This window comes from Nannospalax galili, unplaced genomic scaffold (genome assembly GCF_000622305.1).
Source record: "Nannospalax galili isolate Female #2095 unplaced genomic scaffold, S.galili_v1.0 scaffold923, whole genome shotgun sequence".
In the NCBI taxonomy this organism is placed as follows: Eukaryota; Metazoa; Chordata; class Mammalia; order Rodentia; family Spalacidae; genus Nannospalax; species Nannospalax galili.
This window is the reverse complement of record NW_008349753.1, coordinates 1,027,731-1,044,411: the sequence shown is the minus strand read 5'-3', so window position 1 is coordinate 1,044,411 and position 16,681 is coordinate 1,027,731. Positions and strand designations below refer to the sequence as shown.

At 42.0% G+C, this 16,681-nt stretch overlaps 1 protein-coding gene across 7 annotated transcripts in view; it reads left to right on the top strand.

The window, feature by feature from the left end:
- Atxn1 (ataxin 1) overlaps window positions 1-16,681 on the top strand; it is a 470,135-nt gene that overhangs the window by 2,804 nt on the left and 450,650 nt on the right. For all 7 annotated transcript variants that reach the window (XR_003851711.1, XR_003851710.1, XM_017801654.2 and 4 more), the window contains exon 2: window positions 6,331-6,483. The gene's annotated coding sequence lies outside the window, so the exon portion shown is untranslated. The remainder of the gene's footprint in view (window positions 1-6,330; window positions 6,484-16,681) is intronic.

The following is a 16,681-nucleotide window of genomic DNA, read 5'->3' as shown; positions in this document are numbered from 1 at the left end:
AAAAACAGTTCCTAAGACGGCGGGGTTCAGTTCGATCCCTTGGCTGTCCTGTTTTGTTTTGCTTTCTTGGTGTATAATCCTGCAGATAAGAGGGTAACATAAATACTCGGGAAGGTTGGGAAATTGCTGAAGAGTAGTAAGGGCGGAAAAAAAAAAAAGCCAGTCGGAAGCTGGTTATATAATGTGCGATGTGGCTAACAAGAACGGCAAGCTATTTTTATTTTGTTTACCGTATGTTGTGCTGTAGGGACTCCTTCAAACTGCTTCTGTCCCTGAGGAGATGTCTTAGCCTCCCTGAGAAATCCACAGGATACAATTAGTGAAATTAGAGGACCCTGTACCACCCACAGAATAAAAAGTAAAGCCACACAGTGGCTTGCTCACCTCACATACTGCCATGCATGCAAGGGAATGTGTGTATGCAAATAAGTTCTCCAGTAGCAATCTATGAGTCTCATCTCAATGACTTTTGTGTTTTATAATGCAAGCTCTTAATATTTAAACATCGCTAAGATCGCACGAAACAGGAGGTAGTTCCATGCTGGTAATTTTTAGGCATAGTTGCATTTCTGTTTGGCTTTCTGAAGACCCCTTCCTAGAACCCCAGCTTAAGCCCACCTTCACCCTCTGGGTTATTTAATTGACATTTGTGTGTCAGATTCTGGTGTAATCTTTATTTGTAGTTTGATGCGTCAACTTTTTGTTATTATTATTATTATTATTATTATTAATGAAACTTATGCCAGAGGTAGCCACAGAGAGAAGAAAAAAATCATGCACACAAACTCTTGAAAAGGGATTGCAACCTAACAGCTTAGCTGTGGCATTTAATCTCCTCAGATTGTCCTCTAACTGGCTGTTTATCATTCAATATTTTAGCAGCTCTGCAAATAAATGGGCTTGAATGCCACCCTCCGCATAAAGCAGAGGTGGAAGGGCTCCCCAAACCTGCTGCCTGCCTGCCTGCCTTTCTCATCATGCAGATCCGTGTTGTGTCAGTGGTGTTAGTTTTCTGTACACTTACTCCAGCCCTGATCACTCATGTAATTAGATCAGGCTGCCATGGCAACAGACAGTAGTCCTTGGGCCATTCAGGTGGGTTTTCGTGAACTACTCAAAGTGTTTTATGCACAGTATTTTTGCTGCCCAAGCCAGAGAGAAGAGACTTCACTATTTCAATTGCATCTTCTTTTAGTCATTTGAGCAGGAATGAGGCTTCTAGTTACTCAACTTTTCTAAAGGAAACTGACACACTGTTCCTACTGAGTACAATATGTAAATGCATCTCCCCAGACGGTGAAAAGGAGCTTGACAATCCTGCTGGTGTTTATTGTGAGCAGATCAACAAGTATTTGGTACTTGTTAGAAATCTTTCAGAGCTGACTAAAGCAACATTTCTTTTGCAGTCTGGAGCCTTTGGCCTTGTAAGCATTTAACCCTTTCTAGTGTGAGAGAAGAGCACACCCAAGCTTTAGAACCGAAACTCATTGTGATTGATGGTTAGCATTCTAGACGTTTTACTCAGAGGAAGGAACTTATTTGGAAAGTATACCCCCACTGTCACATTTGAAACCTTTACAGCCCTCATTAATAAAAACTGACAGTGATTGTATGCAGACGTTCTGAATGTGGATCTGTTGTTGTTCCTGGTCTTTGATAACCTCCAGGAGTACCTGAAAATGTTTTTGTGGCTAACTGAGAAATGATACAAGCCTATACCTAGGAGACAAAATGCATGGAGCTTCTGCACAGTAAGCAGTTTGTACTGCACTTTAGGATTGAGTTTAATGCACATTTAGAGAGCAGTAAGACCAACAAGATAATATTATGACAGAAAAGTGGTTTGGTGCTGTAGCTCAGTACTAGTCAGGCAATTCAAATGAGGAGGAATATTTTAACTTTGATATTTGAAAGAAACAATAACAGAGAAGCCTTGTGACCCTGCTAGCCAGTTTATAGTTTTATGGCCAAATAGCTAAATTGGTTAAAAAAGAAAAAAAGAAAGAAAGAAAAAAAATACCCCCCTCCCTGGGGGCTAAGAGTAAGAAAGCTGCCCAACTCTCCCCACGGGGGATTTATGAGTTTCTCCCAGTCACTGAGTTTATGTGGTTGGTACATTCGTTGAGGCCTGGTCAGATGAAGCATCCATATGGCTAAAATGAGCTATTATTTCTGAGAGGTGAATATATGGGGAGCCAGCTTATAAAATAAAGGATAGACATTTCAGTTTTACATGTGACAGTAAAATGTGAGCATGTATTTTTCAGTGTATGGAGAGGCAAGATGGAGAAGAATCTGGCCTTGAGTGGGAACTGGAGAAGATAGCTCTTCTGTCTCTAGATTTCATTTTAAGAGGGTTTAGTTAACAGTGTTATTTGGTTAGCTCTAGCCTAAGGAGACTTCGGGCCTCTCAATTGACATTGAGAGAAAGATTAAAGAAAAAACTCCTGAGCCATCAGATTACGTATCAGATAGCTGAAGAGGGCCAAAAGTTTCAACACACCCTTGGCTCCCTTGCCTGGAGTCCCAGGAAGGACCATGGGAGATTACTAAAATGTTAGCAAGCACTCCTATGGCTTCTGTCTTTGTTGTCATTAGAAAGTTCAAGGATTCACATTCCTTTTGTATAATTGACTTTGTTTTCTCTTGCATCTGAAATGTCAAGTGCATTTTGCTCCAGCACATAGCTTGAACGGACAGTGTCTGATGACTAATAGACTATAGCAGTTTTCTCCACTTCTTATTAGGAGTTAGTCAATAAATGTGCGCATGCGAGTAGTTGAGTGTAGGAGTGAGTGTTAATTTCTGTGAACTGTAGTTATCTGAAGGTGACACATAGTTTAGACTCTGAAAAGCTAAATACTTGTATTTGCAAAGTGCTATCATGGGAAGGCAGACTGTCATTTTCAGGGGGATTGACTTATGGGGATTTGTATTTTCAGAGTGACACAAAAGAGAGAGTTAGGTTCGTGCGCAGAGAAACACTTAACAGAGAGGTTTGTACAAATTAATCGCTTCAAGGAACAGATTCTGATCCGGTATTACTCCAGTGTTATCAGAAGCAAATCTGTCTTATTTTGTTAAATACATTTTAAACAACCAGTTATAGAAATCACAGTAGAGGTAATACTTTCTGTCCTGGAGCTGACATAAAGCTCTTCTTTTGTTTTTGTTTAAGATATGAATCTCTGAGTCATCAGTAATAATGCTCATATTTTAGTTCCATTTAATTTAGTTTAATAAAATAAATTTATTCATTCACATTTTCTGTAAGCAGTATTATTAAAATACAGATATAGAATGCTGATTTTCCCATAATTGAAAACTATTGGCTGTAAGAGCTACAATTGGAACGAGTTTAAAAACATAAATACTTAAAATTACAAAGGAAAAGAACTGTTGTGTGATAATGTATCTTTACTTATGGAGATGGCATTTTAATTTTTTTCTTTCATGATTATATTTATGTGTATTTTTGCCTTTACCAGTGTAGTGGCATATTTTATAGTTCCCATAAACCTAAGCCTTTTAGGATAATGTACTGTGAGTATTTATGCCCCATGTTACTGGCATCCCACCTGAGCTAAAGCATGTTTAGAACTATTATAGACAAAAAATCAACATGCATTCTGTTTTGTTTGGCATATTTAATGTTAGCAGACTGTTTCATTGATTTTTCTATAACTCTTAATGCATCCCATTTGTGGAGTAGTGTAAGCAAAAATTATATCCTGCTTGAAAACTACTGTCCAGAAAACTGATAGTAGTATAATCACAGTTTGAGATTTAGAGGTCAGGGGTTCCCCCAATTATTGTGTTTCATTTGGGGTTGAGCAGGCCCCATCCCGTTTCCTCCAAGGTGTCCTTTAGCATGACAGGTTTAGAGGGACTTATTTATCAGGTATTTTTAGCAGTAATTAAAACTGCTAACCTGCAAACACTCGGGCTCCTCACATGAAAGAACGGCATTTCCCTGCACTGTGTACTGCAAATGTTCTCTTGTGCCCTTGGCCCTGGTCCTGACTCCTGTGTTATCTCTTGGTCTTTGCACATCATTACATTATTGTTGTTATTTGTGCCATCTTTCTTGATAATTCCCCACCATCAACACCATTGTGTTTCTCTGCTGTGTGATTTTGAAATATTAAAGATTCCATTTTCAGTGTGTGCCACTGTATAAAACGTTCCATGTTTTTTTTTTTTTTTTTTTTTCTTTTGGTTTGTTTGACTTGCATATTGTTTGTATGTTTTTGTGGCAAGTTCATGCTGCCTTGGGTTTATTCTTCTGCTTCTTCTCTCTGATGGATTATAGCAAGTATAGAACTCTCTTTATTACTCTGACTAGGGGAGCAAGACAGATGTTTTTAAATAACGAGGCACGCCAATGTTAGAGTAAATTAATATTTGACAGAATTTGTATCAGGTTTGACTGCTCTGTGCACTTCAGTAGAGTGGGAGGAGACTGTGAGCTGCTGTAAATAGAACTGTGTGTACACAGGCATCCATATACAAGCAAGTGTTCGCCCCACCCAGAGCTTACAAAGTGCTTTCTGCCAGTCCCCGGTACCTGCAGCTAGCTTCTGGGAAAGTGATTATCAGGCATTTTTGAAGCTTCCTCTGAGATGTTACCAGATAAAATTCAAGACTTCCCCTCCCCTTGAAAGAAACACTGCCTTAAGATTAAATAGAATTTTATGAACTTTGTTTGAACTCCGCCACTGTTTGTAACTCAGCAGCCTTTTTGCTGGAAAGAGGGTGTCTTGTAAAGACTTAAAAGACGTTATGGTCTGATTTATCTCATCTCACTCCTTCTCTACTCACAGATTACACATGGAGAAACCAAAGACTGTAAAAATTACTTCTTTTGCAGAGCAGTTCCAGGAATGCAATAGATGCTTCAATAAATGTGTGGTGAATGGATTCGTTAGAAGGAAGAATACTTCGGCTACTATTCACAACTTTGCAAAGTGCTGGAAAGAAATGAAGTTATTTTCCTTTCCAGCTGGGCTGTGCTCTTAAAAATAGCGAGTGTGTATGGATGAAAATAATTATGACTATTGAGATGAGTTGCCATGTACCCAGGGATAATTGGCTTACTTACCTGTTTACAGATTACTCACATTAGAGATCGTATTCATAGCTCGAGAATAGCTTCTTTCTGACACCCAATATAATTCTGGGCCTTCTCTTTCCTACTGTTACCTGGCGTGAGCTTAGGAAACTCAAACTAAATTTAAAATCAGCCTAAACACATATGCAGCTCAGCTCCAAAATCAGTCTGAAAATCAGTTCAGCGTTTTCTAATCTGGAGATTATTTTATAATAGCAATGCTACTGGTTCTTTTAGTTTAATCTAGATGATTGAAAATCACAAGCATTTAAGTTTTAATGGCCAGGGCAGAAAAATATGCTAGCAGAGCAAGTCCTGAGCTTCTTCCTTTCCTGTGCATTCGTCTTTAATTCACAAAATCGACTGCAAGCACCAAGCTCCCTGAAGATTCATTCATTCTTTCTTTCATTCATCCATTCACACATTCTCAGATGGGGGATAACTTTGATTGACTGCTGAGGCAAAATGAAAATGAAGTAGTTACACATTCAGTGATTAAATTATTTAACATTTAGGGCTGAGGACGAAGCTTAGTTTCTAAGAGTTCTTGTGTAGCATTCCGGAAGCTTGGAGTTTGATCCCCAGCACTGGATAAACTAAGCATGCTTATAATCCCAACACTCAGGAGCTGGAGGCAGAAGGATCAGAGGCTCAAGGTCATCCTCAGCTACATAGCAAGTTTGAGACCAGCCTGGCCTACATGGGACCTTGTCTCAACAATAATAACAAAAACCAAACCAAAAGAAAATAAAAACAAAAAACCCTTTTTTTCTGTATTTGATATGTTTTTCTCCATTTTGGACTAGTGCACTCTAGCAGTGCTCTTTTATGATTCCCTTTTGAGTTGCGTGTGAATGGATAACATACACTGGATTAAAATTAGTGTCTGACTCTACTATTTAGTTCATACCAGTTTCTACCCAATACTATTTGTGATGGACAGCATGTGTTTATTTATTGGATACTAGAAGAAAATAGCAGTGGATATCACAGATGGGGAGACCAAGGTTTTCACTGGACTGAAGAAATGGCCCAGATTTTATGTGTTGACTCCCCCAAGTCCTGTGGAATAAAACCAGACCTGCATTTTTGAGTCCTCTGGTTTCTGTGTAACTCTTCTAAAACAAAATGCAAAATCTGATATTCTTAAGACTTGTATTTCATGCCTACATCTTGAGGTGGACTTTGTTTTAAAGCAGTTTGTTCTTTTTTCTTTTCAGTTTGGATTTCTTCTCCTGCAGTTCCTGGACCCCTGAAGAAGGACCCTGCAACAAGTCACCAGGGCGGTCTCTTCAAGCTGCAGATCTGTCAGTCACCCTCATCCAACAGTTTTATCTTCCACCACCTCTTCGGGGAAGTGTATCGCATGTCAGGTGAGAGTTTTGTGATACTGTCTGTTTTCCACCTAAAGGCAAAGTCTGATCTGGATGCACCATGTACTTTGTTGACTTTTGAAGATAATTTTCTTTACAAGCTATAGTATGTGGGAAATAGCTCAGATAATTTTTATTTTATTTTACAATGTGGATTAAAGCATCTATCTTTTTGGCTTATTTGGTTCTGAAGGAATCTTTGAATTTGTAATGATTGATTATTGCTTCCTGGGCTTGAGCCTGACCATTTTAATGGTCACTTTTCCTTAAGGTAGTTAGGAACTTAATTTACCCAACGAGTCTCAGTTTTCACGTTTCAGGTTTTTGTTGTAGTCTAGTATGTGTGGAGGGAAACAGAGAACTGTTTGTTAGGTCAGTGGCAACCAGAAGTTGTTGAATCTTGAGTTTCTTTGTGTCTGTTTGGATTTTACAACTTCCTGATTTCCTCACGTACAGTAAGTTTTTCTGGCCGAGAGTCGTGAAACAGTGTAAGCAAGGACTGATGACTCATGGTTCTCTGTTAAAGAGCAGACAGGAGGCCACTGTCCTTCAGTGAAATGGGAGAGAATGTAATTTAGCTAGAACGTGGGGCCAGGAGGGCTTAGGAACACTGGTGTACCCACCAAGGGGGATTGGGAAATAGAAAATAGGGCATGGATTTCTGTCTGTCCCCAGGGTGGCTGTGGAGCCTGGCTACCTCAGAGGTTCCAAAGGCTGGCTGGGCAACAGACTCACTTAGAGAGTTTCAAAGAAAATTTGGGGCTCCTGAATCAAAATGTTGCCTGCTGGTCTCCTGGAATCATTGCTCTTCGAGTGAAGGCAGTGTTGGGGAACCGCTCTGTTTCCATTCTGGATGGGAGGCATAGTGTACTTTCAGAAAACAACATACTCCTCAAATCTGGCTTTTCACAATGTGTTCATCAAGAGTAGATACTGGCTTTATCTAAAGTGTTCGTTTAAAAGAAGAGTCACGAGAGCTAGGCATGGTGGCTTCTGCCTGTGATCATAGCACTTGGTGGAAAGGCTAGGGCAGGAGGTTTGCCTCAAGCTTGGGGGCTAACTTGGATTACATAGAGATTCCCCAGGAGAGCTTAGGGTACAAAGTGAGACCGTTTCTCAAAAAGCAAGCCACCCCCCCGCCCAAACGGTTCCCTAGACTTTGCTCTGTCTACACTGAAGATCATGTTTATTTGAGGTTACACGTAAAGTCTGGCAGCTGTGGTAAGAGCCTGGATTTCTAACTTGAGCCAGAGTTTTTGTTCTTCAAATCTGAAAATGCTCCTCTGACCTTGAGCTGGTCTATATCCTTCCCATGCCTCAGTTTCTTCATGTGTAAGATGAAGCCGTCAGAGGGCTGACGTGAGGATGGACTGAAAAAGTGCAGGTGTGGGGCTAGAATGTGCCTGGCATATAGTTTATGACCTGTTCACAGGAGCTATCATTGTTAGCAAGTAGCTATAGCTTATCTCTGGAGAGGGTGATTGTATCGGTGTTGTTTTTCCATGACTGATCCTGGACCATACATGACCAGGAACAAGTAAATATACCTAGACCTTGGTCTTTGAACCAACCCCATAGGCATTTGTGGCGCTACAGACAGTGAGGGTTCTATATATTTTTCTGAATTTAAAATTCTGAGCCTATGTCAACTTTTTTGCCATGATAGGATACAACATTTTGGTATTGTGATAGTGGATGAATTGCATGCATGAATGGAATTATTTGTCATCTGAATAAAAATCAAAGGCCTGGGTTGGAGAGATGGCTCACGGGTTAAGAGGATCCAGGTTCAGCTCCCAGCACCAAAGTTGGGCAACTCACAGCTGTCTGTAACTCCGGCTCCAGGGGGATCTGATACCACTGGTTTCTGCGGGCATCTGTATACACCTTACATGTACATACCTCTTCCCAATTAAAAATAAACAAACCCGAAGGCCTGAGTGATAGAAATGTTTAGGCTTCAGAAAGTGTAGCTAGAAGCCTAAGAATGTAGCTCAGTAGCGCAGAGCACTTTCATACCTGAGGCTCTAGTTTAAACTCCAGAGAGGATGCTGGGGTGGGGGGTGGGGGGGAATGACACAATGGACAGACAGACAGACTATAGCTAAAGAGACCTAGGAGGCAAGGCAGAGAGTGGAGAGAGTTGCCATATGGCGAGCATCATATTCTTTTGGCTTATAGAACTGGGTTCTTTATGGTTCTTTACATTTTATAGAGACGTTCCCTTCAAATGGAAACCTCTAGGTTTCCTACGCCTGCAAGGGAAGCCTCTTTAAGACTTGTACGTGTCTGCTAATGGGCAGGGGGGTGTCTTACCACTGCTCTTTCTCTGTGGTGGTACCCATTTAATGCTTCTGTGTTAGGCAGAAGATCTTCATAGTGAAGTTTTAGGAGCATGTGGGGAGAGTTGGTTTTTTCCTTTTAAAAACTTTCTGTATTTGAAGAAGGTTGTTGGCCATAACGAAATATCTCAAGAATTTTATCGTGAACAAAAGAGGCAGCCAGAAATCCCATTTCGATCACACGGTCAGCATATTAAGAAGAGATACAGGGGTTTCTAGGTGCATGAACCAGTGTAAGAATCTTATGAATATTCACCGTCTGATGGCTGAAACAGTGCAACGTCTGTGCAACCTTGACCTTTAAGCAGCTGACATTTTCTGTGATTGCATGGAAAGAAAATGTATATGCATTATCTAAACATTTGCATAAATAATGGCCTATTGTAATTCTCACAATCGATGGCTGTCTGTGGACAGGAAGATAGTGTCACGTTATACCTCTAATCTATTCAAGCTATTCTTTTAAATGAAAGTCTGGATTATTATTTCTGGTTCTTGTTATTTTATAAATATAATACAGCTATAGCAAGTTATGACCTAACTTATTCACAGTTACTATCTATGTAAAGCAGTGATTCATTCATACATTCACCGTGTGCTTTTTTAACTACTTCATGGTGCTGTGGACATGAAAATGAGTAAGAGGTACCGGAAGGAGGTTCTATATTCTTCGTGACCAGGCAGAAAGGAATAGCTAAAAAGCTAAAAAGGTTGGGTGGTACTTACCGGGGGAGGGGTACAGGCTGACCCGGAAGGAATTCAGAAGAGTGGTAAGAGATCAGGAAAGACTGTGAGGAGGAGGATCATGTGACTTGGTTTCTGAAGGCTGCATTGCACTTCTGTGGGAAGAGATGGAGAGAGGCAGAGGAAAGCCTTGCTTGCAAGTGCAGGGTTGCAACAATCAAGTGCATGCATGTACGTAGTATAAGCAGACTGGGCCGCTGTGGCTGAAGGTGAGGGTGCTTTTGAGTTCCAGAAATCAGGGAAACAGTGGGCAATGTGGGAATGAGAGTACCAGGAGTTTAGTCTGCAGACCAATTTGGAGGAGCCACAGGCATAAAAAGGTCTTTGGAATTGACCTTTGGGGTCTTGTCCCTGGCAAAGAACAAGACAGGAGGAGGTGACTCAATTTCAGGATGGCAGGAGTTGGTATCGAATGCACAGCAAGAAGGTACGAGGCAGCTGAGGGAGGGGAGATTGAGCGGTGGCAGGGTGTAGCCTTTGCACCTACAGTTTTTCAAAACCCGAAGTGGCTGGAAGGATTGTGTTAATTAATGTATGGGTGGATCGATGGGGTTGAGGGGGGCTTTTTCCACCAGAGCTCAGGTACTCTAGAAACTCAGTGCTCAACTCAATGCAATGCCATGAGATCTCGTTGAAACATTTATTCCTTTAAAAAATAGGAACTTGAGCTAATTTTAGCTCGCTCTAATATGTGTGTGTATGAGAACGAAGACTGCTTTTGAAACTCAGCCCGTGCAGCGTCTCTTTCGTTTAAGCAAATGTTTCTTCGACTTTTCCTCTAAATAGTTTTACTAGGAAGATATTCAATGATGTTCCTGTACCTGTTCACAATTCCAGCACGTCTTTGATCTCTTCCACTGCTGATTGATTCTTCTCATGTGACAGGTGTGAATCTCTTTGTATCAGCCACTTAACAACTTGGCTATTGTTCATTTGTGGCAATTCATTCACTGTATTTTGATAAACCATATTAATATGAGTGTGTCCTGTAACTTTTGAGGATTTACAGGAGGATTTCTGTGGGTTCTTTTATATGTGAGAAAAAATATCTAAAGGGATAGGTAGACACGGATCTCTGTATATGCCAATATGAAGCTGCCAGGCATAGCTCTTTGAACAATGTAGCTGCTGGCTTATACCTTTCAGAAGCTAAAACAGCTGAGCATGGTTATATATGCTTACAATTCCAACTCGTAGGGGCTTGAAGGAGGAGGATCAGGAGTTCGAGGCCAGCCTCAGCTACATTGTAAGTTTGAAATCAGCCTGGGTTACTGGAGACCTTATCTCAAAGAAAAAAGCTCTTGCAAATTCTTAGTCCTGAGACTAAAGCTAGCCTAAGACTCTGTGGCTCACAATAGAGGCAGACGGGGCTGGGAGTTATCTTGGTGTTAATGAGTAATCTGCTTAAATATAATTAGGAAAAAAACCTGAGGATTCTCTAAGACATTTTTTTGCCTATGTTATTTAAATGAACTATTCCTGGTGCCCTCAAATGGCTAAGAATATAAGATGTAACATATTAAAAACAAGAGAAAAGGGATACAGAAAACAACTCAAGATCACTCTGCAAAAATTTTTGTGGGGTGTGTGTGTGCGCACGTGCAGGGGTCAGTCTCAGGTGTCCTTCCTTATTTGCTATCTGTGGTGTTTAGTGAGACAGGCTCTCTCACTGAACTGGAACTCACTAATTGGGGCAGGCTGTCTGGCCAGCCCCAGGGAATCCGCCTGTCTCTACCTTCCCAGTGCTTGGATTACAAGCGGGTGCCCCCTCACTACAAGCAAGTGCTCCCTCACCAGGCATTTTCACATGGACCCTGGGGAAATGCTGAGGTCCTCCTGCTGACAGCTGAGCACTTCATGGGCTAAGCCATCTCTCCAGCTTATCTTCCATATATTTAAGGAGCATGCACTGTAAAATGTGAATTTTGCCGTCGAGACCCTGAAGGAAGCACAGAAGGCACGAGCTCACCACCGCTTTTCTCAATAGAAACACGTTTAATCTTTGCTGTAGTCCTAGCAGGCAGATCCTGTGATTCTGTCCACCCCACATATAGAACCCAGGGCACACAAAGGCAAGTAACTTGCCCAAGTATACCCAAGAGTTGAGTAACCCCAGCTTGGACCTGTTGCTGTGGCTCCAGACTCCATGATGTTCTTCAAGCCCTGAGCCCTGTGTTAAAAAGCTTTCATTAGATGAAGGAGGCAGTGGCTTCCCAGGAGTGATAGCAATCTTAACTCAGGCCCAGCCTAGGCTTGGGAGCCAGGATCAGGACAGGGTTCTCAAACCTCCGATATTTCCAATGCCTCCTCTGTGATCAGGAACTCCTTTGGGCCTCTGATTCCGACTGTGTAGTGTTCCTTTTCTTCCCCGAGATTCCTACACACTTTCGATAATTATTAATTGAAGAAAAACGATGACAGTAGCACTCTTCTTATCTGTTTCAGGGGAAATTGGTTCAAGTTGGCTCCAGATGTTGTTCAACAGAGTCCCAGGGAGCTGCTGAACTTTTGACTCCTCAGAGAGCTTCATTGGGTCATTGGTCAGCTTGCACGATTTGGCAGATAGGAGCAATTTATCGCTCCTGTGTGATAGGTGGTGGGGTGGCTCCGAGGGCACACTCAAAGAACAAAACGTGCAGCCAGAGGCAGTCAGCTGTAACCAGGTGGCCACATGGGAGCACAGGACTCCCAGTCCTTCATGCGCAGGCTTTTCCTGGACTTGCTGTGTTCTCCTTCCAAAGAATTTTAGCTAGTTCATATGCAGGTGATGCTCAGTAGCGTTGGGTTGTCTTTGGATGTTGGGTAAAATTTAGCAAGCATTTTATTTAGTCTCCAGTTGCAGCACCTCTATAAACACATGGAGTAGGAGAGGCCTTGAATGTGACTGTCAGTGCGCTTGGCTGGCAGCTTGAGCCTCTGTCACAGCTGTAATCGTATGCAGTGAATTTTTATTTACAGATTACGAGGCTCTGAGGCTGACATATGACTAGCCGGGAAGCTCCTCCCCAGAACAGTTGTATGTCATCTGCTTCAGAGGACTAATTGCTTGGCAATTCCCCTTCGGTAATTCCCTCTTTATTTTCTGATGAGTTACTTAACAGTGATGGGCTTGTTGAGCAGAACGTAGAGTTGCCTGTGTGCTCCAGAAACACCACTGTCGTAGGCCTGGGGGATATGCTTTCTGAATTCTGTTTGACTTTCCCGAAGAAACACTGAAACCATTATATGGCCTGTTAATATTTCACTCAATACTAGGTTAAACACCGAGCAGTGTGCCGTGTTCCAAAAGGAATCAAAACCAGACTTCTTTTCTTCAAATGTGCCCCTGTGCATTAGAAAATTATTAAAAAGGAATTTAATATTTATAGAATGTTTAATGCTCTTTTAAAATTATGACTCAAAATGGAATAGCTTTCCAGTGAGTGGGGTTTGGAAGAAATCCATTAGAGACCCAATTTCTGTTTCTTTCCCTATCGGCTAGATGACTTTGCTTACCTTAAACCCTGCTGCGCCTCAGTTTCCTTTCCCTGTTTTCAAGAAAGTGATGTTGAAAGAGCAACATCTTGGGCTGCTGCTGACTTTGTATAGTTCTGTGATTCAGTGTGGTTCTCTCTGTGTGTATATGTGTGGTGTATCTGTTGAGGATTGTGTGTGTGTGTGTGTGTGTGTGTGTGTGTGTGTGTGTGTAGGCCAGAGGTTAGACCGGCTATCTTTTTCTACCACTCTTTACCTTAGTTTTTGAGACAAGGTCTCTCAGTAAACTACGAGGTGACTATTGGCTAGATTGATTGGCCCAGCTAAGGATCTGCCTGTCCCCACACCCTGGGGTGCACCACAGTGCATAGCTGTTTTTTTTTTTTTAAAAACGTGTGTACTGGAGATATTTACTCAAGCTCTCATGATTAAGCAGGAGATTTACCAACTCATCCCAGCCCAGAGTTTATTGCAATTCTTCCCCTCATCTCCCCCAAGACCTTTGCTTCTGTCGAACATCATTTGTTGTTGTTTGACTTTGCTTAGTTTTGTATTTAATTAGAATTAACATTTTAGCGGTTATTGTGTCAGTATTTAGAGAATAAGCCACAAGTGGTATCTAAAATTATTTATCATCCTGTCTATATTGGTTTCATACCTAAGAGTTCGTTTCTTCCTTTTGACCGTTTTTGTGTCCATGCCCCCAAAAACCCTGACGTGGAGCAGAATGTGTTAAAACTGGGAACAATCTTTCAGCTAATTGTGGCATCATTTGTTGCAAGAGGAATGTGAAAGCTCAGGCCTTCTCAGCATCAGCATCCAGGGCTATAGCCTGCTTTTGATTTGTGAACAGACATCCTTTTGATGTCATTTGGTTTTACCTGCAGGGGCCGGTGTGAGTCCCCAGGTAAATTCCTTTTCTCTTCCATATTGACTCTTCCAATTAGCGTGTGCATTGCTGCCTTGTCTTTTGGTTAATTTATAAGCAGCTCATAGCGATGCCACTTGATGCACTGCAGTTATTAATAGTTTCTTTAGGCAGCGAGTGCAAACAGAAGAGGTGACGTGTGAGAGCTTTTTGTCTTGTTTGTTCCATAGGCAGAGAAAGGAGAAGTGACAGTCCTTCCTGGGGAGTAGAGGCAGAGGCTTTGAATTCTGACTTGGGTTCCTTGGCCATGTGGCCCTGCCTACATCCTAAATGTGTGATCCTCAGCTTCCTCATCTATTGAATGGGGAAGAAAATGCCAGTCTTAGGGCCTGTTGGAATGATCAACATGCCCTTGCCATAAAACTACATACGGTGGAATCGCGTGATTATCAAAACAAACATAAAAGAAGGGGAAGGTGGAACATTTTGGAAATGGGGAAAAGCAAGAGTGAAGGAGAGAGTGTCTTTTGGGAGTACAGGGGACCCTTCAGGTCTTTGAGGGAAGGGCTTGAATCCTAATTGGCTCTTTGAAACATGGGGAGGATCAGACTCACTTATGTGAAAGTGAAGTCAGCAGGTGGATCTGCTCAACAGAAATGTGTTTGCCACCCTGTGATGGGTAGAAAACACTGCCTTCTGCTGTATGTGATATAATCCCTGCACTTGAGAGGCTGAGGCAGGGGCATTACTTTTGTCTACACATCCTGTTCATATAGCGAGACCCTGTTTCAAAAAAACTAAACAAAAATTATAAACTAAGGAAAAAAGAAATACTACCTTTTAAACATTTATTGCCCAAATCCCACACCACCACAAGGGAAGTCAATAAAAGAAAAAGTCCCTCTTGATCTCCCCATTCCAGTCCTTAAACCATGCTCTCTTTATTTATTTTTTAAATATATTTTTTTATTTGTGTGTGTGTGTGTGTGTGTGTGTGTGTGTGTGTGTGGGTGTGGGTCAGAGGACAACTCACAGGAGTCTTCTTTGCTTCTACCACGTGGGTCCAGGGCATTGAACACAGGCAAAGGCAGAAAGTGCCCTTTACCTGCTGAGTCATCTCACCGTGTTCACTTTAATTTGTTGCCATCCAGATTTTGAAAATTTAAGATGTATTTTTTTCCAATTTTGCTTCTCCTATTTAGCATCAACATTCTCATTTGCAACTTAGACTACAAAATCGTTACATCCAGGATTATGTACCATTCCGCCAAATCATTCTGTGTTAAGTTACATATCATTTGGGGACATTTGGCCTATTTTTGACTGTTTTATGATGAAGATACAGTGAGTATCTTTGCACTGGAAAGTATGTTTCATTCAGGACACACATTAGGAGGCCAATTACTGAGTGACACAGGGTTTGCCCTGACTTGCTACTAAAAGGACCTCTACCAATTTATGTTGTTGCTAATGGCTGAAAAACGTGGCTTGCTTCAGCCTAAATTGGAGTGCAGTTCATCCTTCTTATTTGGTTCTCTTTACCAGCCCCTGGGTTTTCAGATTTGCGTTGCTTTGATCCCTGTCCGGATAGAACATATCTGACTCTGTTTATTTACTAATTGTCTTTCTCACAGTTAGCAGATGGGAAGGCCTGAAGTGTGCCAGTCTGTGCAGATGAACTCTTCCTGTGTCCTAGAGGTTCGTCTTTCCTATAAAGTCATATTTCCTGCATCTGTTACACACTCCGATGCTTAAAATTCCAATGATAATATATCTTTTTAATCTATTTTAAATTTTTAATTATGTGTATGTGTGTGCCTATGCTTAGATATGTGCACTGTGAGTGCAGGCGCCCGAGGAGGCCAGAAGAGGGCTTCATCTGTCATCTATCTCCTGGAGCTGGAATTACAAGTGGTCATGCCGCCAGATGTGGATGCTGGGAACTGAACTGCTCTCTGAAAGAGCAGTACACACTCCTAACCACTTTAGCCATCTCTCCAGCCCCTGACAGTACTTTTGTTGCATCTGAGTTCAAGGTTTTAGATATGATGGACTGCTCATTTCTCCTGTGTCTATCCTGGGGCCACATGGAAGAAAGAAGGGATGGGGGTTGCCTGGGGTCTGCTCTAGGCTAGCAGGCAGCCTGGCTCTTCCAAAGATCATTCTCATTTTTTTTTTTTTGCCCACTGTTCCTCTTGGGAACAATTTCCTGTTGAAGGCCTAGTGCTGTACATTCCCAAGGGCCCCTTTTCCCTTCTCCTCCCACCTGCTCTTCAATCTTGACCCTTACTCACCCTGGGCCAGTTTCCTGACTGTCACATTTCTTCTGCCCAGCCTTGGGTCTCCCAGCTCTTGTGGCTGACCTGTGTGTTTCCTGCCCTGGGAATGTGGGTGGAAGCATGTCCGGCCGCCTCCCTTGGTTGGGCCTCAAGGGGATGAGGCAGGAATTTCAAAGTCTCAAGTATAGGTTGTCCAAAGATGCTGGATGATTGGAGTCTTGATGTTTTCCCGGGCCTGGATCCACTCCTCACCAGGCTGCCCTGCTGAGGGATAGACAGCTTGGGCTCACTTTCATCCATGTTGGAACTAGAGGCACTGAAGCTTTTCTACCTCCCTTCCTTGGAGATGATACTCTGGCAGGAGTTTCCTGGGAATCAAGTTTAAGGGGGAGTCTAGTTTCAAATTTGGGCTGGTGGCTTGGGCTGAGGTGGCTTGGCGTGTAAGATATCTACTGAATGACTCTATACAGACTTTTTCCTTTCTGACTTTT